Source organism: Pleurodeles waltl, chromosome 2_1 (genome assembly GCF_031143425.1).
Source record: "Pleurodeles waltl isolate 20211129_DDA chromosome 2_1, aPleWal1.hap1.20221129, whole genome shotgun sequence".
Classification (NCBI taxonomy): Eukaryota; Metazoa; Chordata; class Amphibia; order Caudata; family Salamandridae; genus Pleurodeles; species Pleurodeles waltl.
Window position 1 is genome coordinate 74,182,058 of NC_090438.1, and position 24,432 is coordinate 74,206,489.

A 24,432-nucleotide genomic window follows, 5' to 3' on the forward strand; every position below is an offset into this window, starting at 1 on the left:
ACTGCTAGTGCTGCTGTGACCTCGGTCTGGAAGCGACGATGGCTGCTGCGTCTGGGGAAAGGGCCCCTGCCTTCACATCGGAGGAGTTGGAGAAACTTGTGGATGGGGTCCTCCCCCAGTACACGCTACTCTACGGTCCTCCAGACCAACAGGTTAGTACACAGGGAGCACGTTGTAGGGGCTAGGCCTGGGTGGAGAGGGCTGGGTGGAAGAGGGAAGGGGGCAGAAGTCATACTACAGTAAAGCATGGGAATAAATGGGCCACATGGTCAGAGTATGGAGGGGGCCACACACATTGATGGTGCAATTGGTAATGACTGTTCCTCTTCCCTTGTGCATGTCATGTAGGTCAGCGCCCACCAGAAGAGGGACATTTGGCAGCTGCCAAGGATGTCCGGACCCTGGGGGCCCACCAGAGACGGGGCACCCACTGCCGGAAGAGATGGGAGGACATTCGCCGCTGCAGCAAGAAGACGGCGGAGGCTCAGCTGGGGATGGCCTCGCAACGTGGGAGGGGTGCCCGTCATAACATGACCCCCCTGATGTTCCGGATCCTGGCGGTGGCCTATCCGGAGTTGGATGGGCGCTTAAGGACATCACAGCAGACACAAGGGGGTGAGTACAAACTCATTCTGCGGACTTTGCGTGCAGTGGAGGTGTTTGGGTGGGGGAGGTGGGCTGTGGGTATCCGTAGGCCAGGGCGAGTTAGTTAGGCCAGGCCCCTCCGTTATGTAGGCCATGTGGCACTCTACCCCACCTCAGCAAACTAGCAAGTTGAGGTATAGTTGCCCCTGTGGCATCCATGTGCGCAGCTTTCCAGCATTGCCATGTAGCCCATATCCATGAAATTGCATGTGCAGAGGGCAGGAGAGTGGCGTTGTGCATGAGGCAGCTGCGTCTCTGTCTTGTCCGCCAACGGTAGCGGTATGCCATGTACTAAAACTCTCTTTCTTCTGTCTCCCCCCCTTTTCCTGCTCTCCCTGTCCATTTGTACATCAGCATAAACAGGCGGAGGTACAGTGGCACCGGAGCACGAGGGAGCTGCATCCCACATGGCCATGGAGGGCCACACCACAGACTCTGAATGCACCAGTGGGACGGAGGGCAAGGGGAGCTTCACGTCGGCCACATGATCACCAACCAGCGACACAGACTCGTCCGCCGATGTGAGGTCCCCTGTGGTGGCGGCACCATCTGTGCGCCCCACTTCTACAGGTACAGCCACCACCCCCCCTACCAGCACCGCCCTCCCAGCAGCCCCTCAGCGTTCGCCCCGTGCCCGCTCACCCAGGAGGGTGGGCATCACCTTCGCCTCTGGCACCTCAGGTCCTGCCCCAGTCACCCCTGCTGCCCTCAGTGAGGAGGCCATTGACCTCCTCAGGTCACTCACTGTTGGGCAGTCTACCATTGTGAACGCCATCCAGGGTGTAGAAAGGGAGTTGCAACACGGTAATGCATTCCTGTAGGGCATTCATTCTGGTCAGGCTGCCCTTCAGCGAACCCTGCAATCTCTGGCCCCAGCACTGATGGCAGCAATTGTCCCTGTGTCCAGCCTCCCCCCTCCAACTTCCTCCACCCAGACCCAATGCCCTGTATCCCAGCCCATCCCAAGCACACCTACAGACCAGCATGCAGACAAGTCAACATACCCAAGTAGCTCAAGCAAACATAGGCACCACACACACTACAAGCACTCACACAAGCATCACACCCATACAGACACAGCAACATCCACTGTCTCCACTGTGTCCCCCTCCTCCTCTTCTCCCTCCTCCCTCCCAGTCTCGTCTACACACACACCTGCATGCACCACATCTACAGGCACTAGGACTCGCACCAGGACACCCAGCACCACACGCCGCTCACCTGCACTCACCACCTCCACTCCCATTTACACGTCCCCTGTGTCCTCTCCCAGTGTGTCTGTGACGCCCCCTCCCAAAGTACCCAAATGCCGGCAATCACTCACACAACATCCATCCACCTCACGACAGCCTCCAGTACCTGCACCTGCACCCAAAACAGCTAAAGTGACACCTCCTACAACCACCTCCTCTTCCTCCACTCCCAGAGCCCCTCCAGCTACCCATCCCAGTGTTCGTCAGAAACTGTCCCACTGTCAAATTGACCTTTTTGCCCCTACCCCCCCCCCATCCAATTCATCAGTCCCGTCGTAGCGCCTCAGCCAAAAAGCCTCCAGGACCAGTGGTGCCTGTTCAAGGTTTTTGGAGTGCACCGTCCACCAGGGCAGGCAGTAGGACCCGGAGCCAAGGCACAGACAGCCCACCCCCTGTAAAGGCTCCGAAATTGGAGAGTGGACGACGGGACCGTGTCAAGACTCCTGGTGGGACAACAAGTGAAATGGGATCGAAGGCGATTGGTGAGTCAGCTGTAACTCCTAAAAAGGTGGGGAAGGTCCAGAGGAAGTCTGTCCAGCCTGTTGTGAGTGTCACGGCGGAGAAGTGCACCATCATTTCCGGCGGTCCAGACAAAACCGCCAGCACCGTCGTCACTGGTCCAGAGACCACCGCCAGAGTCACAGCCCAGGAGGGCTCAAGTATCGTCACTGGTCCAGAGACCACCGCCAGAGTCACAGCCCAGGAGGGCTCAAGTATCGTAACTGGTCCAGACACCACCGCCAGAGTCACAGCCCAGGAGGGCTCAAGTATCGTCACTGGTCCAGAGACCACCGCCAGAGTCACAGCCCAGGAGGGCTCATGTATCGTCACTGGTCCAGAGACCACCGCCGGAGTCACAGCCCAGGAGTGCTCAAGTATCGTCACTGGTCCAGAGACCACCGCCGGAGTCACAGCCCAGGAGGGCTCAAGTATCGTAACTGGTCCAGAGACCACCGCCGGAGTCACAGCCCAGGCGGGGCCAGGATGCCACAGCCCCGCTGGTCAACGATGGAACATCATGCCACACACCAATGTCCAGTGTGGAAAGCGTCATGCCACACACCAATGTCCAGTGTGTAAATCATCATGCCACACACCAATGTCCAGTGTGGAAATCGTCATGCCACACACCAATGTCCGTATCAGAACCGCCATGTCAAAGCACCGCTGAAGAGGGCAAAGACCGACATGTCAAAAGCACCGCTGAACAGTCCTGAAATGCCATGTCATAGCACCGCTGAAGAGGGCAAAGACCGCCATGTCATAGCACCGCTGAATAGGGCAAAGACCGCCATGTCAAAAGCACCGCTGAACAGTCCTGAAATGCCATGTCATAGCACCGCTGAAGAGGGCAAAGACCGCCATGTCATAGCACCGCTGAAGAGGGCAAAGACCGCCATGTCATAGCACCGCTGCAGAGGGCAAAGACCGCGATGTCAAAAGCACTGCTGAACAGTCCTGAAACGCCATGTCATAGCACCGCTGAAGAGGTCAAAGACCCCCATGTCATAGCACCGCTGAAGAGGGCAAAGACCGCCATGTCAAAGCACCGCTGAACAGTCCTGAAACGCCATGTCATGGCACCGCTGAAGAGGGCAAAGACCGCCATGTCAAAAGCACAGCTGAAGAGGGTAAAGACCGCCATGTCATAGCACTGCTGAAGAGTGCAAAGACCGCCATGTCATAGCACCGCTGAAGAGGGCAATGCACCGGGTAGGAATGAATGGCCCACCACATCAGGCATCCCATGTGCAGCTGGACAGTGACAGGACACTACCATTCACGGGGAGACTCATCCAGTCTGGGCACCAGTCACCCCCCAGTACCAGTATGGACCTGTATCAACTTGAGAGACTGTGGCTTTGCACTCCCCAGGATGGGACAGTGGGCAACCCACCCACTGTATGGACTAGAGAGACTGTGGCTTTGCACTCCCCAGGATACATCAATGGGCATGGAGCCCCGTCGTGGATCTGGCTTTGCGTTTATGTGGCTGAGGTGCCCCCCCTTCCCTTCCCCCTGAGGTGCCTGTAGTGTTTCTATCTGATGCCCCGGCAGTGTTCTCTCCGATTTTGGTCAGGTATCTATTGTGGGCCTCGCCCATGCATTTTTGGACAGTTTGTGCACGGACATTGTTGTGCACATATCTGCACTACTTCTCGGATTGTATATATGTAAATAAGAGTGATTTTAGTATACATATATTTGTTTTATTTTTGTATGACATGTATATTGGCACATTACAAAGTTTGACCGAATTTCGCATTGTCTTTGCATTCTTCCGGGGGAATTGTGGGTTGTTACTGTGATGTTTGTGACTGCATTGGTGTGTATGTTGTAATATGCGAGGGTGGGGGTGTTTGGTGGGTGTCCCCCTAATTTTTGCTTCCCCGTGTCGTAGGTGCTGTACTCACCGGTATCTTCTGCGCCTACGTCGCTGTTGGTCGTGAAGGAGCAGAAAGACAAGGGCAGGTAGTATATGGAGTTCCGGGTCCATGGAGTCGTCGTTCCTCGTGGGATGTGTAGAAGGTGAGCGTTTTCCCATTGCAAAAGCTGTTTCCGCCGTGTTTTTATCCACAGAAGTAATGGTCACTCAGGTCGCATCCGGTTCTCTTATTCACATCTCAGTCTCATATCTAAATGACAAACAGAAGCAGTATATGTTTCAATGATTGGTTTTATAAAACAACTGCATCCTAGATAGCAAAGCGTGAGTTGCAACAACCAGGACGACACAACATGACAGTATTTAAACAGTGACGAAGAGAGTGAAGCATAAGTATAACGCTATCATATTGTCACTATAATCAATGGACTATTTCCTATCTAAATCCTAATCTGAGCACAGCATGTTAAGCTCTAATTCTGCCTTTCAGGTTCCACCGGGAAGACATCAACCCTCATACCTGAGCAAAGGCCTGTGGTCTGCGTTAGTATCTGTAGCGAAGCATTCAGCAATCAGCATACAGTCGTGGCTCCCTGGCTGGAATCTCCCTCTTAACGTGTAATGGGACTAGGAAGTGTTTTTATAATAACACAGCTGATGTTCTGAGAAAATGTCCCTACGTAAGGATGTGTATTTTCTACGAATGTTGGAGACTAAACTTCTACCACGTTTACCGGCAATGTACCAAACTGTAGCCTTGAATGAAGCACAGAGTGATCAAGAATCTTGTTTGAGAGCACAGTGCTAGGCTAAGCAAAAACAGTTAGATAGATGAAAAATAAAACAAGACCATAAAACTGGTTATTGTAAAAATAACAATGCAAAGCCGAATAAAATATATCTAGGTTAAAGTGCACAGCGGCCTAGTGTGTTTAAAATAACGTGCATGGAGCTATAACTAAAATGGCTGCACAACACCCTCCCCTTGTCGGTTGAAAGTGGTTCAAAGCCAAAACTAACATTTTATTACTTAAAGCTCAACCTAAGATATATATAAAAACCAGGTCAATTTGGAAAAGTTAAAAGGACTCATAAGCATACTGCTTGGCAATGAAAAAAATGAGCATGTGACTTATAACCATATTAAAAAGACATGTCAATTTAGAAAAATTCCAAACTAGGTATGAGTCATGGAGAACAGGAGATCTTCCACTTCGGAAGATGTCAAAGCCGGAAAGTCCTCGCCAAAAAGGATCAAGGAGCAAGTGTGTTCCATAGCCCCAGTGTCAACCAAGGCGGCATCCCGTGAAGTGCCTATTGATGAGTTGTCGACAACTTCCTCAAGGAAGGGTAACTCATAACTAGCTTCATGCAGCAAACGCAACCTCAATGCGCATGTCTGGTAATGAACCCTCAGCGAGAACATCAACAGATCAGCATCTATTGCAGGCAAGCGCTGCTGTGAAAGACGACTTCCAGTGCATGTTCGAAAGAGCACCAGAGGCACCGGAACACAGGCTGCACACAATACAAAACCGGTCTGAATGACAAAGACCAGTCACACTCCAATTGCTCCAGGAGTATTGCTCCAAAGTACTGCATCATTCACTCACGACACTGCTGTGCGGATGGGAGTGCCGTCATTTCTCCTCTTTGCGGCGGGACAGCCATTGCGCATGAACAACAGCAGGATGCCAGCTAATAAAGCCAAAGTTATTGGAAATACCCCAAAAATACTACCGAAAATTGAGTGGATAGCTGAAGGTATCAAACCGAATATGGAGGAGAAGGTGTGAATGAAACCAGAACCAACAGCTTTGAAACAATTTGCGAATCCAGTTGTACTGGACGCATTAATGTGGTCATTATGACCCTGGCGGTATTACAACCGCAGGGCCAAAACAACGGGAGCACCGCCAACAGGCTGGGGGTGCCTCCCGGCGTATTATGACCTCAGCGGTAGCGCCACGGTCGCACCGCCGGGGCCGGCGGTAGCGCCACGGTCGCACCGCAGGGGAAGGCGGTAGCGCCACATCGCACCGCCGGGGCCGGCGGTTTACCGCCACAATGGCCCCGGCGGATGTAATCCGCCAGGGCAGCGCTGCTTGCAGCGCTGCCCAGGGGATTACGACTCCCCGACCGCCAGCCTTTTTCTGACGGTCTGAACCGCCAGGAAAAGGCTGGCGGTACGGGGAGTCGTGGGCCCCCTGACAGGGCCCCATGCTGCTTTTTACTGTCTGCTGCGCAGACAGTGAAAAGCGTGACGGGTGCAACTGCACCCGTCGCACGGCCGCAACACCGCTGCCTCCATTTGGAGCCGGCTCCCATGTTGCGGCCCACATCCCCGCTGGGCCGGCGGGCGGAAACTTGGTTTCCGCCCGCCGGCCCAGCAGGGATGTCCAAATGGGCACCGCGGGAGAGCGGCCGCATTGGCGGCCGCACGGCGGTTACAGCTTGGCAGGCGGCGGTAGCCGCCCGCCAATGTTGTAATGAGGCCCTAAATATTTGTCCCACGAGTTCAACAAAGTGTCTAGGAAAGTTCATGTTTAACGGGGACTGTATTTCTGCTGATGACCATGCAACTTGAAGTGTGTAGGTCTCGTGCGCAGATGTAACGGCCACATGCTTTTGAAACAATAAAGCCTTGAGTCTACTTAACTTGTCAAAATTCATGTTTGAAGTAGCAATGTAAGGCCAAAAACCAGCTACTTCCCTAACTTTAGTGGGGGGAAACAGTACATTCCTGTAGCATGTAACGACCTTAGAGACCGAAACAACGTAAACTATTCTGGCCTTCATGCCACAACAGCCTACACTATTGAGAAGGATATAGCTGCCGTTTGAAAGCACCTGGAACACAGGTCTAATCAAAGGGACTGGGACTCCCTTCAGATAACAAGCCAAATTTGCATGATGGCTGACTGAAGTCTTGCATTCACTACCGCCTTCAATGTTTGAAGCATCCAACCTAACTGCATAATGGACCTGATCTGACTCTGTCCATGATGTAAAGAAGACATATCTGATTGTATAATGTCTATTGCAGTAGAGACAATGGGGGTTATTACAACTTTGGAGGAGGTGTTAATCCATCCCAAAAGTGACGGTAAAGTGACGGATATACCACCAGCCGTATTACGAGTCCATTATATCCTATGGAACTCGTAATACGGCTGGTGGTATATCCGTCTCTTTACCGTCACTTTTGGGACGGATTAACACCTCCTCCAAAGTTGTAATAACCCCCAATATTATTTATGGTGTATATACGGTTGGACAAAGGGGGTCATTACAACATTGGCGGTAAAAGCCGCTTACCGCCGTGCAGAAGACTGCCAACACACCGCTGCGGCAGCGGAATTCCGCCACAGCTATTATGACCCACAGCAAGGAATCTGCCAAAATTCAGACACCCACACAAGTCTGCCACAAGTCTGCCACACCAAAGGTCAGTGATAAACTGGTGATAACAAAACCTCCACCGTCACGCCAACAGAAATACGCCCACACTATCACAACACACATATCCATGCGGAGGTCTTTCAACCGCGGTATTACATTGGCGGTACACACCGCCGCGCTCAAAATACACACACACATACAAAACACAGCCACATTGGACAATTCGAAATACACACACCTGATAGACATACACACACCACTCCCACACACCCAATACTATATAAAACACACACCCACATCACCCACAAACCCTTACGACAACAAATCACGAACGAAGGCCAGAGAGAGACACCCCCAGAAACAATATAAGCATCCACAGGCACACAACACCATCACCCACATAACTTCCACGCAACGCACACTACACACCACTACATATCAGCACACTTATCACCCCATACACCACCCCACACATCACTTACACCACCCCGTGGCACGGCAACGACACCCCAGGCTCTCAGAGGATGAGCTCAGGGTCATGGTGGAGGAAATCGTCCGGGTAGAGCCACAGCTATTCGGATCACAGGTGCAGCACACCTCAATTGCAAGGAAGATGGAGCTATGGTGAAGAATAGTGGACAGGGTCAACGCAGTGGGACAGCACCCAAGAAATCAGGAAGACATCAGGAAGAGGTGGAACAACCTACAGGGAAAGGTGCGTTCCGTGGTCTCAAGACACCACCTGGCGGTGAAGCGGACTGGCGGCGGAACCCCACCTCCTCTCCCACATCTAACAACATGGGAGAAGCAGGTCTTGGCGATTCTGAATCCTGAGGGCCTCGCAGGAGTAGATGGAGGAATGGACTATGGTAAGTCAAATCTTAACTATTACATCCCCCACCCTACCTGCATGCCAGCACATACCCCCACCCTCACCCCATCACTCCTACTCCTCACAAATGTCCCAACATCACAAACCACACATCCTAACACCAAGCCCTGCATGCAACAACAAAGCATGGACACCCATCACTAAAGCATGCCCACTGCACATACCCATACACCCCCCTAAACCATCATCACACAAGGTCCCACACAGGAATGCAAGCACTGGGTTTCACGGTCACCCACCCATTGCACACCATGCCACACACAGATGTAATAAACATCCTTTTATACCCCTGCAGGACCCCTACCCAAGGTCACCGGGCAGGAGGGTCCACACATGTCCAAACCACCAACAGAAGAGGCCCACAGTGATGACAGCACCTCTGTCCAACTGGATCTAGATGACCAGTCCGGCCCATCAGGGACCTCGGGACAGTCGGTTCCCCACACCCAGTCACAGGCCACCACAGAGCTTCCCCCCCTCTGAAACACCAGCACAGCACCCACCCAGCGGGCACATACCTCTGTCCCCAGGACACGTCAATCAGCAGTGTGTCCACCACTACAGGGAACCCAGGCTAACCCACCACCCCAACAACAACAGGGACCTGGGGGCAGTGGTAGTGAGCACACGGTCCAGGGGACGGAGGACCAGGAATACAGGGGAACTGGGAGGGCTGCTGTGCGACAGGGGGCGGACAGGCCCAGGGAACCCACTCTCCACAAGGCCCTCTCCTCCATCATGGGAGCCTACCACCCAGGAGACGATGGCAACGGTACTGGCCAAGTTTCAGGAGACCCAGCACCTGTAGGAGGAACAGTATATGGGCTTCAGGGAGGAACTCAGAACCATCAATTCCACCCTGGGCACCATCGTAGGGGTGCTGAAGGAACTCGTGAACACCAGGAGGGACACTGTGGCACTACAAGGGGCCCCTGACACTAGCCTGGACGATGAACTGCCCACCACCTCTGCCGGCGCTAGTGGACAGGAGGCACCGCCAAAGGACCACCACACCAGCACCCCACCCCCTGCAGAGGGAGAACCACCTCGCAAACGGTCTCTGAGATCCAGGAACAAGACAGAGAACGATGGCAAGACCCCCGCCAAGAATTGAGACCACCCTGATTGTCATCCTACTGTCCCACTTTGTCACCCTGTCCATCCTTAAAATGCCCCGCTCCACTTCCTATGCCCATTTGGGCAATGCACCTGTGAGACTAATAGACTGGACTCTGCCATGGACATTCCTCCACCATCACCCCTCACCATTTTGCTACCCCCTCCAATTTTGAGCACTAAAATAAACACCCTTAAAGCACAAAACAATCTGGAGTCAGTCTGTGATTTCGGAATACTGTATTAGAAATTACTGTGGCAAAAATTCTTTTTAATTTGTAATGTCAACATACCTATGTCACACAGCTCTAGTCCATGAGGAATCAAAGCAGATGTCACACTGTGAGACCCAGATCTGTGAAATCGTAAGGGAAAGTGACAACTCAGTGACCATACACTGGGTGAAAACGACAGACAGTAGAGAGACAGTAATGTTAAAGTACATGTAGTAGGCAGGTTTGTATTCTTACCTGTGTTTCACTGGAAATATTGCTGGATCACTGAGTCCCTGTTGTCCATGTCTTCTTCCTCTGCTTCCTCGTTTTCACTGACCACAGGCTCCACAGCTGCAACAACACCGCCATCTGGACCATCCTCCTGCAGAAAAGGCACCTGTTGTCGCAATGCCATGTTGCGAAGCATATAGCAGGCCACGATGATCTGACACACCTTCTTTGGTGAGTAGAATAGGGATCCACCTGTCATATGTAGGCACCTGAACGTGGCCTTCAGGAGGCCGAAGGTCCGCTCGATCACACTCCTAGTTCGCCCATGGGCCTCAATGTAGCGTTCTTTAGCCCTTGTCCTGGGATTCCTCACTGGGGTCAGTAGCCATGACAGGTTGGGGTATCCAGAGTCACCTGCAAATGGCGAGGGACAACTGTTAGACACACACTAACCTAGAGGGATATCCCCAGACCCAGACAACCATTCCCACTGACTAGCTTCCAGGTGCTCACCTAATAGCCACACATGGTGCCTCTGGAGTTGACCCATCACATAAGGGATGCTGCTACTCCGCAGGATGTAGGCGTCATGCAAAGAGCCAGGGAACATGGCATTCACATGGAAGATGTACTGGTCTGCCAAACATACCATCTATACATTCATGGAATGATAACTCTTCCGGTTTCTGTACACCTGTTCACTCCTGTGGGGGGGTACCAAAGCCACATGTGTCACATCAATGGCACCTTTAATGTTGGGGATATGTCCCAGGGCAGAGAAATCACTTTTCACTGTAGGCAAATCCTCCACCTGAGGGAAAACGATGTAGCTCTGCATGTGTTTCAGAAGGGGCAGACAACACTCTGGACAACACGTTGGAAAACATAGGCTGGGACATCCCTGATGTGATGGCCACTGTAGTTTGAAATGACCCACTTGCAAGGAAATGGAGCACTGACAGCATCTGCACTTGAGGGGGATTCCTGTGGGATGGCGGATAGCTGACATCAGGTCTGGCTCCAGCTGGGCACCCAGTTCCTGGATTGTGGCACGGTCAAGCCTGTATGTGATTATCACATGTCTTTCCTCCATTGTCGACAGGTCCACCAACGGTCGGTACACCGGAGGATGCCGCCATCTCCTCACATGTCCCAGCAGACTGTGCCTATGAAGGACAACAGCGAGCACAGAGTCAAACAACTCAGAGGTTCGTACCCACAGCTTACACAGAACACCATTCATAATCTAAAAAGTGGCCTGTACGTGTGTTGAGTCTAGGCCTAGGTATGTGTGACGCAGTTGAAAATTAAGGTGGTCATTCTGACTTTGGCGGGCGGCGGAGGCGGAGGAAGAGGAGGTGGTTGTAGGAGGTGTCACTTTAGCTATTTTGGGTGCAGGTGCAGGTACTGGAGGCTGTCGTGAGGTGGATGGATGTTGGGTGAGTGATTGCCGGCGTTTGTGTACTTTGGGAGGGGGCGTCACAGACACACTGGGAGAAGACACAGGGGACGTGTATATGGCAGTGGAGGTGGTGAGTGCAGGTGAGCGGCTTGTGGTGCTGGGTGTCCTGGTGCGAGTCCTAGTGACTGTAGATATGGTTCATGCAGGTGTATGTGTAGATGACACTGGGAGGGAGGAGGGAGAAGAGGAGGAGGGGGACACAGTGGAGACAGTGGATGTTGCTGTGTCTGTATGGGTCTGATGCTTGTGTGAGTGCCTGTGGTGTGTGTGGTGCCTATGTTTGCTTGAGCTACTTTTGGGTGTTGACTTATGTGCATGCTGGTCTGTAGGTGTGCTTGGGATGGGCTGGGGTACAGGGGATTGTGTCTGGGTGGAGGAAGTTGGAGGGGGAGGCTGGACACAGGGACAATGGCTGCCATCAGTGCTGAGGGCAGAGATTGCAGGGTTCGCTGAAGGACAGCCTGACCAGAATGAATGCCTTCCAGGAATGCATTACCGTGTTTCAACTCTCGTTCTACACCCTGGATGGCATTCACAATGGTAGACTGCCCAACAGTGAGTGACCTGAGGAGGTCAATGGCCTCCTCACTGAGGGCAGCAGGGGTGACAGGGGCAGGGGCTGAGGTGCCTGGGGCGAAGGTGATGCCCACCCTCCTGGGTGAGCGGGCACAGGGCGAACGCTGAGGGGCTGCTGGGAGGGCGGTGCTGGTAGGGGAGGTAGCGGCTGTACCTGTAGAAGTGGGGCGCACAGATGGTGCCGCCACCACAGGGGAGCTCCCATCGGCGGACGAGTCCGTGTCGCTGTTTGGTGATCCTGTGGCCGACGTGAAGCTCCCCTCACCCTCCGTCCCACTGGTGAAATCAGAGTCTGTGGTGTGGCCCTCCATGGCCATGTGGGATGCAGCTCCCTCGTGCTCCGGTGCCACTGTACCTCCGCCTGATGATGCTGATGTACAGAAGGACAGGGAGAGCAGAAAAAGGGTGGAGACAGAAGAAAGACAGTTTTAGTGCATGGCATACCGCTACCGTTGGCGGACAAGACAAACGCAGCAGCCCCCTGCATTACGCCGTGCTCCTGCCCTCTGCACATGCAATTCCTGGGAAATGGTCTACATGGCAATGGTAGACATCTGCCCACATGGATGGCAAAGGGGCAACTATACATCAATTTGCCTTTTTTTTTAGCTGGGGTAGAGTGCCACATGGCCTACATAACGGAGGGGCCTTGCCTACCTAACTCGCCCTGGCCTAGGGACACCCACAGCCCACCACCCCCACCCAGACAGCTCCACAGCACGCAAAGTCCATTGCATGAGGTTGAACTCACCCCCTTGTGTCTGCTGTGATGTCCTTAAGCACCCATCCAACTCCCGGTAGGCCACCGCCAGGATCCGGAACATCAGGGGGGTCATGGTGCGATGGGCACCCCTCCCACGTTGGGAGGCCATCCCCAGCTGAGCCTCCGCTGTCTTCTTGCTGCAGCGGCGAATGTCCTCCCATCTCTTCCGGCAGTGGGTGCCCCGTCTATGGTGGGCCCCCAGGGTCCGGACCTCCTTGGCGATGGCACGCCAAATGTCCCTCTTCTGGTGGGCGCTGACCTACATGACATGCACAAGGAAAGAGGAACAGTCATTACCTACTGCACCGTCGTTGTAATTGGCCCCCTCCCAACTCTATCCCTGTGGCCCATTCATCCCCATGCATGACTGTTCTATGTACTCTGCCCCCTTCCCTCATCCACCCAGCCCTCTCCACCCAGGCCTAGCCCATACAACGTGCTCACAGTCTACTCACCTGTTGGTCTGGAGGACCGTAGAGTAGCGTATACTGGGGGAGGACCCCATCCACAAGTTTCTCCAACTCCTGTGCAGTGAAGGCAGGGGCCCTTTCCCCAGACGCAGCAGCCATCGTCGCTTCCAGACCGAGGTCACAGCAGCACTAGCAGTGTAGGTCCTCTCCTGTCGAAGGTCAGGTATCTAGTGAATGAAGAGATAGAAAATGGCGGTGAGGTCCGCGGCGGTGACGTCCGCGGTGCTGCGCATCATCTCCGCCAGCGCACCTGTTCATTGGCTCCTGGGACCCATAGGGTCCAATGTTAACCAATGCAGCATTGCGCCGCGCTCTACGACCACCTACCGCGACAGTGTGCAACGCCAGCACAGTTACCCCACAATTCCATTGTCCCATTTTAGAGGTCAGGCAGCCGCCATTTCAGGGGCCCACATGGCTTCATTTACTACTGCGTCACACATACCGAGGCCTACACTGAAAACCTTTCCCGGATGGGTTAATTGTCTGGTGTAGTCTTGTGTATGACTGTGGGTACATACCTGGAGGAATGCTGACAGTTTTTTCGCTGTTGTCCTTCTTAGGCACCGTCAGTTGGGACATATTGGAAGATGGCGGAATCCGCCGGTGTACCGACCGCTGGTGGACCTGTTGACAATGGAAGAGCGACATGTCATCGTGACCTACCGGTTTGACCGTGTCACAATCCGGGAACTATGTACCCAGTTGGAGCCTGACCTGATGTCACCAATCCGCCATCCGACTGGAATACCCCCTGACGTGCAGGTGCTGTCATTGCTCCATTTCTTTGCAAGTGGGTCTTTTCAGACAACAGTGGCCATGGCATCAGGGATGTCCCAGCCTATGTTTTCCAACGTCTTGTCCAGAGTGTTGGCTGCCCTGCTGAAACACGTAAGGAGATACATCATTTTCCCTGAGGTGGCGGATTTGCCTACAGTGAAAGGTGACTTCTATGCCCTCGGACATATCCCCAACGTCATAGGTGCCATTGATGGGACACATGTAGCTCTGGTCCCCCTGCAGGAATGAACAGGTGTACAGGAACCAGAAGAGTTATCATTCAATGAATGTCCAGATGGTCTGTTTGGCAGACCATTACATCTCGCAGGTAAATGCAATATTCCCTGGCTCAGTGCATGACGCCTACATCCTGCGGAATAGCAGCATCCCTGATATGATGGGTGAACTCCAGAGGCAACGTGTATGGCTATTGGGGGACTCTGGTTACCCCAACCTGTCCTGGCTACTGACCCCAGTGAGGAATCCCAGGGCAGAGGAACACTACAATGAGGCCCATGGGCAGACTAGGAGGGTAATCGAGCGCACCTTTGGCCTCCTGAAGGCCAGGTTCAGGTGCCTCCATATGACAGGTGGGTCCATATTCTACTCACCGAAGAAGGTGTGCGACATCATCATTGCCTGCTCCATAACTTGGCATTGCGACGCCAGGTGCCTTTTCTGCAGGAGGATGATCCAGATGACGGTGTTGTTGCAGCGGGGGAGCCTGTGGAGCCTGTGGACAGTGATGAGGAGGAAGCTGATGAAGATGAAAACGACAACAGGGAGTCAGTCATACAGCAATATTTTGAATGAGACACAGGTGAGTACAATTTCATGTTTCACATTATATTACATTTCACACGTCTACCTCTATCCTGTACCTACATTTCACTCCCTATGTGTTAACTGAGTTGTCCCCTTCCATTTCAGTTTCACTAATGTGTTGACCTACGTGTGAACAGCTTGCACCCTTGAAAGGCTTGTGATGTGTGACATTGGTATGTTGACCTTCCAATGGGTAACCTTTTTTAACACTGTAATTGACAATGCAAAGTTCACAATCATTGACTGACTCCAATATTATTGAGGTTTCAAGGGTGTTTATTGAAGTGCATAAAAATGTAGGGGGTTGTGAAATGGGGAGAGGTCATGGTGGAATAATGTCCATGGCAGAGTCCAGTCTATTAGTCTCACAGGTACATTGCACATCTGGCCATTGGAAGTGGAGCTGAGGCAGTTCCAATCTGGACAGGGTAACAAAGTGGGACAGTGGGGGGACAATCAGGGTAGTCTTATTTCCTGGCGGGGGTCTTGCCATCTTGCTCTGTCCTGTTCCTGGATCTCAGGGCCCGCTTGCGTGGTGGTTGTCCGTCTGCAGGGGGTGGGGTGCTGGTGTGGTGGTCCTGTGGCAGGGCATCATGTCCACTAGCGCCGGCGGAGGTGGTGGGCAGTTCGTCGTCCTGGCTAGTGTCAGGGGCCCCTTGGAGTGCCACGGTGTCCCTCAAGGTCTTTTGAATGTCCGTCAGCACCCCTACGATGGTGCCCAGGGCAGAGGCGATGGTCCTGAGCTCCTCCCTGAACCCCAAATACTGCTCCTCCTGCAACTTGTCCAGGACCGTTGCCATCGTCTCCTGGGAGTGGTGGTAGGCTCCCATGATGTCCGCCCCCTGTAGCACAGCAGCCCTCCCAGTTCCCCTGTGTTCCTGTGCCTCCGTCCCCTGGACTGTGTGCCCCCCACTACCACTGCCCCCAGGTCCCTGTTGTTGTTGGGGTGGTGGGTTAGCCTGGGTGCCCAGTAGTGATGGACACACCGCTGATTGACCTGTCCTGGGTAGGGAGGTATGGGTCTGCTGGGTGGGTGCTGTGCTGGTGTTCCCAGAGGGTGGCAGTTCAGTGTTGGGCTGTGGCTGGGCAAGGGGAACCGACTGTCCTGAGGCCCACGATGGTCCGGGCTGGTCATCAAGATCCAGTAGGGCAGAGCTGCTGTCGTCACTGTGAGCCTCTTCTGGGGGTGGAGTAGTGTTGTCTGGACCTCTGGTGTGGTGACGTTCCTTCGGGTTCCTGCAGGGGTATGAGAACATGATTATTGCATGTGTGTGTTTCATGGTGTGCAATGGATGGGTGTGCGTGAACCCCAGTGCAGGCATTCCTGTGTGGGGGCTTATGTGGTGATGGTTGGGGGGTGTTGTGGGTCTGTGCAGTGGGCATGCTTTAGTGATGGGTGTCCATGCTTAGTTGTGTCATGCAGGTTTTGGGGTTGGGATGGGTGGTTGGTGTTATGGGTAGATTAGTGAGGAGTTAGGGTGATAGGGGAGGGTGTGGGTGTGTGATAGCATGCAGGTAGGGTGGGGGATATGATAGTGAAGATTAGACTTGCCAGTGTCCGTTCCTCCGACGACCCCTGCGAGGCCCTCAGGATGCAAGATGGACAAGACTTGCTCCTCCCATGTTGTTAGTTGTGGGGGAGGAGGTGGGGGTCCGCCGCCAGTCCGCTGTACCGCGATGTGGTGCCTGGATACCGTTGAACGCACCTTCCCCGTAGGTTGTTCCACCTCTTCCTGATGTCCTCCCTATTTCTTGGGTGCTGTCCCACAGCGTTGACCCTGTCGACTATTCTTTGCCATAGCTCCATCTTCCTGGCTATGGATGTGTACTGTACCTGTGCGCCAAATAGCTGTGGCTCTACCCTGATGATTTCCTCCACCATGACCCTGAGCTCCTCCTCGGAGAAGCGGGGGTGTCTTTGGCGTGACATGGGGTGGTGTGTGTGATGTGTGGGGTGGTGTATGTGTTGATGAGTGTGGTGAGTGTAGTGGTATGTGGTGTTTTGTGCGTGGATGTTGTGTGGGTGATGGTGTAGTGTGTCTCTGTGTGATGGTGTTATCTATTCTGTGCTGTCTCTCTCTGGCCTTCGTCTCTAATTTGTGGTCGTAGGGGTTTGTGGGTGATGTGAGTGTATGTTTTATATTGTTTTGGATGTGTGGGAGTGGTGTTTGTATGTGTATCAGGTGTTTGTATTTGTAATTGTCCAATGTGGCGGTGTTTTGGAGAAGTGTGTGTATTTTGAGCGCGTGTGTACCGCCAATGGAATACCGCGGTTGAAAGACCACCGCGTGGATTCGTGGGTCGTAATAGCATGGGCGTGTTTCTGTTGGCGTGGAGGTGGAGGATTTGTTTCCGCATATTTATCGCTGACCTTTGGTGTGGCGGACTTGTGTGGGTGTCTGAATTTCGGCGGATTCCGTGATGTGTCATAATAGCTGTGGTGGTCTCCCGCCACCCCGGCAGTGTATTGGCGGTCTTCTGCACGGCGGTGAGCGCCTTTTACCGCCAATGTTGTAATGACCCCCTAAGTCTCTTCCTACAACTAGTTGTAACTGTTGTCCAAACCTTACCGGCTTACTAGCAGTACCTCACCAAAAACATAATAGTAAAAGGTGATTTGTAGCAGTCGCTTACGCATGGACTCAAAGTACAATATCTCAGGGTTGTCGTGGGTAAATGGAAATTACCCTTTTCTCACAGATTTATTATGTCTCATACAAACAAAGGCAATAACACAGATGCAGTGAAGTTTATAATAATTTTTATTCAACATAACCGCAATTTGTGATAAGTTGCATGAACTGCAATGATTAACATAATGAATATACCAAGCAACAGTATTGTAAAGAAGAGAGTCATTGTTATAAAGACCCCCACCATTGTGTAATATATGAAAGAAATATATGTATATGTATAAGATGGAATAAGCCCTAATACTCTAAGGAGAATAGGTCTAACCTCCTACCTAAAAGGAGAGCTGGGTTCGTTAAACCTAATCTGCCAAAGCTGTGTCCATGAGAGGAGCCCCCAACCCTCGTTACCTTGGAATGAGGTATCTATCTCAGACTCCGCAGGGACACGAAGGCTGGGTCAGCGTCAAGATGACTGCAGCATCGGTATCAGCGATGGTGGCGAAGCCCTCTGGTCGGAATCCCTCTGATTATCTGTCTAAAGTGTGTTGTATTTATACAGATCTACAAGGTCCCCTGACATTAGTGTTATTCATAACAATAGATAACTGGCATGCTTGGGACGGCAATTAATATCAACAATCCCTCGAAAGTATAGAGAGGGAAAATCCCTAAGTGTGAATACCTACTGTATGTTTGTCTTTCGTGCTTGATCTTGACGCCTTGGCGCAGTGACACTGATAATAGAACCCATAACAAGTGGCCTAACTATAAACAAGGCCGCCATCTTAAAGGAAATAAATAATTAAATGGACTAAGACAGAGCAAGCTAAGTAGGTTAAAAGTCAATGGGTGACGGGGGCACGAGTTTACAAGCCTACGGCTAAGCTAACTCCTGTTATCCCGTTAAAACAAACTAGGATTCACTACACCCTCCCCATTGCCGTAACAGGTATGATGAAGGTAAAGTAACCCAAACACTAAAAAAGCCGCTACTGAACTAAAAGCCAAAAAACTAAAACGAAAACTCAAGCTAAAAAATGTACTTAATGACAAAATAATTGCTGTGTGCTAAAATTAGTTTAAAAAACATACAGCTAAAATTCGTTTTTTAAAAAGCATACAGAGATGTTAATATCAACCATGACAAGTATAGCCAACTTTTAGTATAATCGCTTATTTTGGAACCGGGAACTGGTAAGCAAATTCATCAAATCATGTGTGATATGTAGGATCTTGAAGAATGTCAGCGAAGTCACCATCCAACGATCTTAAAAACGCGTCAACATCGTCTGAAGTGAAATCGAGAGCTGGACGGACAAACGGATCCACAGAGCAGAAGTGAGCCACATTTACGGGTGTATCGATACTCGCTGCAGCGTCCTCATCCATGTTAGATCTTATAACAGAAGGCTCATAGGTGGCCTCACGGAGCAACCTCAGTCTCAAGGGGCATGACCGTGTATGACATCAGCAGTTCGTGGTCCACAGGAGATGTTGGTGCAACATCAAGACAGACCATAGGCAGATGTTCAAAGAAATACCATATGCAGCGGAATACCGGTTGTACACACCAGAGTAGAGGCCGGAATGACAATGACCAGTCAAACTCCAGTTCCACCAGCAAAGGTGTACCGAAGATCCGAACCATGCGTTCACGGCACAGCTGGGTTGACGGGAGCGGCTCCATTGCTCTGTGTCGCTGGAAAGAAACAACCACCGTGTATCAGAAAAAATAGCAGTAGCAGTCCGCCAATTAAAGCCAAAATAATTGGGAAGCCACCAAACACACTGGAAAAGAGGTAATGGATGGCTGATGGGATGACTCCGAAGACAGTCTGGAAGATGGACACGAAACCAGACCCGACAGCCTTAAAGAAATGAACAATCCCAGTTGTGCTTGAAGCATTGAATATTCTGGATACCAGCTCTCCAAAGTGTTTGGGGAAATCGGTATTTAAAAGGGATTGTATCTCGGCTGATGATCTCGCAATCTGGAGAGCATGCGTCTCTTTTGCGGATGTCAAGGCGACCTGTTTCTGAAACAATAGCGCCTTCAGTCTACTCAACTTGTCATAGTTCACATTAATAGTATCTATGTGGGGCCTTATTTCAGATACTTGTATCTCTCGTGTGGGGGGAAACAAAACATGGCCACAACACGTAACGACCTTCGTGACTGAGATTTCGTAGGCAATTCCAGGTCGCAAGCCGCAACAGCTTTCATCGTTCAGTAGAACATAACTCCCATTAGAAAGTACATGAAACACTGAACGAATCAAGGGGATGGGAGTACCCTTCAGAAAACAGGCCAAATTTGCGACCCCCGCATTGCAAAGAACGTGAAGAGACACCTGTTTGCATATCAAGGAATGACGAACAGCAGTCTCACACTCACTTCCGCTAAGAAAGACCTCCTGTTCACCGTTCAGACATCGATACTCAAAGGGCAACTCCCACTCTTCCTTAATAAAGCTATCTCCCAGCCGTTCATATCGTCCCACTGCAAGATGCTTCAGGCAGCTCGAGAAACGAAAGGTCGAAAACGGTAAATTAATAATGGCGTGTAAGAGCCAGATAGTTGAAGGACTCTCTGCTACCGTGAAGGGCAACTTATCTAACTTCTCTACTTGAAGCAAGGTGAAACGAGCCTCCCTTTTAGCCATTGTCTCTTGTTCCCTGGAAAAATTAAAAGCAGCGAATAGTTCACTCCCATTAATGTACTTCAATGGAATGTGGCCACTTCTCAGTGTCTGCAATGCCCACCCCAGCTGCATGATGGAACGTAGCTGTGTTTGCCAATAATATAACCGGGACAAATCAGTCTGAGTGATATCAATAGCAGATGACACTATATTTGACAGTGAATAAATCCTGTTGGACAGTGTGTTCATGCCATTGTCGACAACAGCCAATGTTTTTTCCAAATTCTCTTTATCAAGTTGCCTTAAACGTGCAGCAGCCTCAATTTGGGAAAGTTTCCAAATTTCATTATACATGGCATATAATAACCGCTTCGAGCGTCGTTTCCTAGGACCTAATAGGAAATCCTGTAAGTCTATATTGTCAGAAAGTGTGTTCAGGTGTTGTTTAACCGCTGTTAAAGAGTTTGTCTGTACCCATTGCTGGAACAGCTTACCCACACTGTATGTTGTTATTATACCAGTATGTTGACCTGATAGAAAGCGAGGGTCTGGCCTATGAATGGAAAAAACCCCTGAAGAGTTCAAAAAACGCCTCTGACACTCATCAGTGTTGGTGGGCCATACCAACCATCCACCAGGACAGGAAAGTGAAGAATTGTAAGCACCAGCCTTAACCATTGCATCTAGCCTGTCCTCTGAAACATTAAGAAAGTGTTGCCAATCTCTAAATTTTGTCGGAGTAGGGATACTGGGCGTGTTCAGATCTTTAATTTTTGCCAACCCCAGACATGAGGTCTGCTCAACAGTGTCATTTAAAAAAAGGAATCAAACATGCTCGAAACAAAGCTTCTCTACCCTGTATTTGCCAATCTTGTGTCCCCCATACACTCTTCAAATCGATAGTGTTTTTCCAATATTCGTAACCCTCAATCGAGAGCCGGGAAACAAAGGGATCTGAATAAATCAGTTTTGTATCTGTTAGCAAAAGTTTTCTAAATTGTTCTGGAGGTAATTTAAAATAATAAGATTCAGCTCTCTTTGTGTCATGCCCAGAAAAGTATGTGAATTTGTCACTGTAATACTTCAGACTCCCCACCTGTGGTGTTGAACAGTGTTCCCATTGTGTGTAGTTAAAGAGAGGCCTATATCTAGTTGCACGGTGCAGGTAGTGATGTCCCCAATTGTTATAGCAGAACATTTCCCCATAATTCATTGCATAATCATATACATCATCACTTCCAAAAGTGGAGTAGTCCTTCATTTCAGTTAGCATTGAATCAACTGTTTGGACATCCCAATCATCAGAGACAACATTAGGTGTAATAACATCAGACATTGAAATTTTGAACACGTATGGTATTTGAATTATCTCTGTAGGCCCGTATTTATCGAACTGAACTTTGTCCCACACAATGCCATCAGTTATTGGAATAGCTGTAATATTGATAGGGGACAAATCACGTCAGACTTTATGTGAAGAATGATGTGGTGTTAAAATTTCATCAACAGGCTCCACAGAGGAGCGATCAGCGATATAGTGATCATTAATTAGTAAAAAGAAAACAGTCACAAAACCAATCCAGAAAAATAATGCAATAAATGTCAAACAGAACCATAGATAGTTCCATGGATATATTAAATAGTTCTTCTTAAGCCACTGATAGAATTTGTTACTTCTCGAAAATTTGTCAGTCTCAGTTGAGGATGAATCCGAAGAAAAATCATCAATGTCTACAAAATAGCCAGAGGAAGTCTCTACAAACACAGGACCCGTCGAATTCTCATCCATTGCTCGTGGAAGTTCTTGATAGACAACGTTATTAGCCGTGGAAGTGTTCGTGTAAAATACAGCCAAATCCTGAAGCGGGGTGGTCTCCGAAGTTGTTACTGGAACCAACAAAAGTTCATTTTCCGCCCTCCCCATGGTCGAGGAATTGTCCGGAATAGCAGTTGACATAGTTGCATAGTCAGCAGTAGTGATATTCATCCTACTATGTAGATGGATGTCCTGTTGGGTAGTGAGAGGGGATCGGGAACTACCCAAGGGACCTCCTGGTCTACTGTGAAGAATCGGCCACATGGTGTAATTTGATGTCATCAATGGAGATGAATCTGTTTGATTTGGAACCAGACAATGGTGGAAGGATGACAGTCCTGGTGCCTTTTATCCCCAAGACCGGTACAGGTGCTCTGTATGATGGACCAAACTCTTTTTTCACAGCGATCTTCTCACGAACCAGATCCCCAACGTTAGGAATCCAGCCAGTCGAAGATTTCGCCAATTCCCTTATTCCCAAGGTGGCAGCACTTGCAGATGATTTATCATAACGGAATTGTTGAAGCTCCTGTAAAACAGCGAGACGTTCTTTTATGTCAAATGGTGTTTCTGCTGCCACCATACCAGGGGCATCAAGATCGGGGACATACATAGGTGTCCCAAAGAGACCCTCATAAGGAGACTTTCCCCCCAAGGACCGTCTTGGCAGATTATTCAGTGCTCTCTGGACCCCATATAGGTGATGTAACCAACTGCGGCCTGAACCTAATACTCGAGCTGTTAGCCAATGTATTGCCGGCAACGTGTATTCCTACACGTTGGTGTCCTAATGTATGAACTACATGGACACATGGTAGCTTCTCCTTAAGATCAGCCACCCTTCCCCACAACATTTTGTGTTTAATGGTGTTCCCTTTAGAATCTCTAAACCCGTTCAGTTTCCAATGAGTAAGATATTCATTGTATGACTGGACGCAGTAGTATGAATCACAGACGATCAAAGTCTGTTTTCCTGGCTCAGAATGCTCGAGTGCTAGAAGAAGAGCCTTAAGCTCGGCCAACTGGGCTATACAGTCCCCTAAGGTCTGAGTGTAGGTATTGTGAGGATGGAAAACTCTGTTTGCCATTACCCCGCACACGGCTGCGCAAGCTGCCGAGTATTGATCTTTAGTACCTACAGCCAGTTGTGCCGATCCGTCAGTATAAATGATGGTATCATAACTGTCTATTGGCAAAATATGTAGAGGAGCGGGGTACTCCTGTCCATACTGGAGAAATTCTTGTGTCTGAAGTCTTGGGTCAAACACATAATCAACATCAGTGGCGGTCAGAGACGTTGCCCATTGAATCCAACGGGGATGTAATGCCTTAGCGTTTGGAACGCTCGCTTTAGTGACAGCCTCTAAGGCCGGCACCGTGGAGACAACAATAATGCGTCAGAATTTTTTCAGTAGGAGCAAAACATTTCTCAGCATTGGAGTACAAATGTGATTTGTATGCTATTGGCACCGTGTCACCCTCATTAAAGGTGACATATGTAAATCCAAGGGCACCAGCTATTATTCTGATGACCAAATTTGTTTTATTGTCACATGTGTATAAGTGTTTAGCTTCCAGCATGTCCCGTTTTATGTCCCTAAGGATGTGTGTGTGTTCAATCATCCATCGTCTGCTAGAAAAGTTTGGCTGAATTAAGTAATATAGTGGCTTGATGCGTTCAGCATAATCTGGAATGTATGTTCTGCCAAAATTAAAGAAACCCAGTAATGACTGCAATTTCTTAAGCGTGTTCGGAGGCTGTAGCTGAGCACACTTTTCTAGGAAGTGCGGGGCCAGGCTCTTCCCCTCATTTGATAGCTCATGTCCTAGGAACAATACACTAAAAAAGACTATCTTGCTTTTCTTAAAATTAAATTTATAACCGAAGGCTGCAAATCCCAAAATGATCCGATCGACCCTCGCAAGATGAATGTTGAGGGTGTCGTCAGTGATATAGATATCATCCACATAGGACAATGCATCGGAATCAAGCTCGTGCAAAATTGATGTCACACGGGCTGAAAACAGTCCTGGGCTGTTTTTATAGCCTTGGGGTAAATGACAAAAGCGTTTGAGAGCCAAAGGAAAATGCACTTAGGTCCCTACTTTCAGGTGCTAAATTCTGGCAGAAAAACCCATTAGAAATATCCAATGTAGTTTTATATTTTTTACGCACTATATTGTTGATCAGCGCTGTGCTGTGTGAATTTTGTATAGCATATGTGCGTGTATGACTATTTAAGTGTCTATAATCAACCACTATTCTATATGAATGATCAGGTTTTGCAACGGGAAATAACGGATTATTAATTGCCGATGTACAGG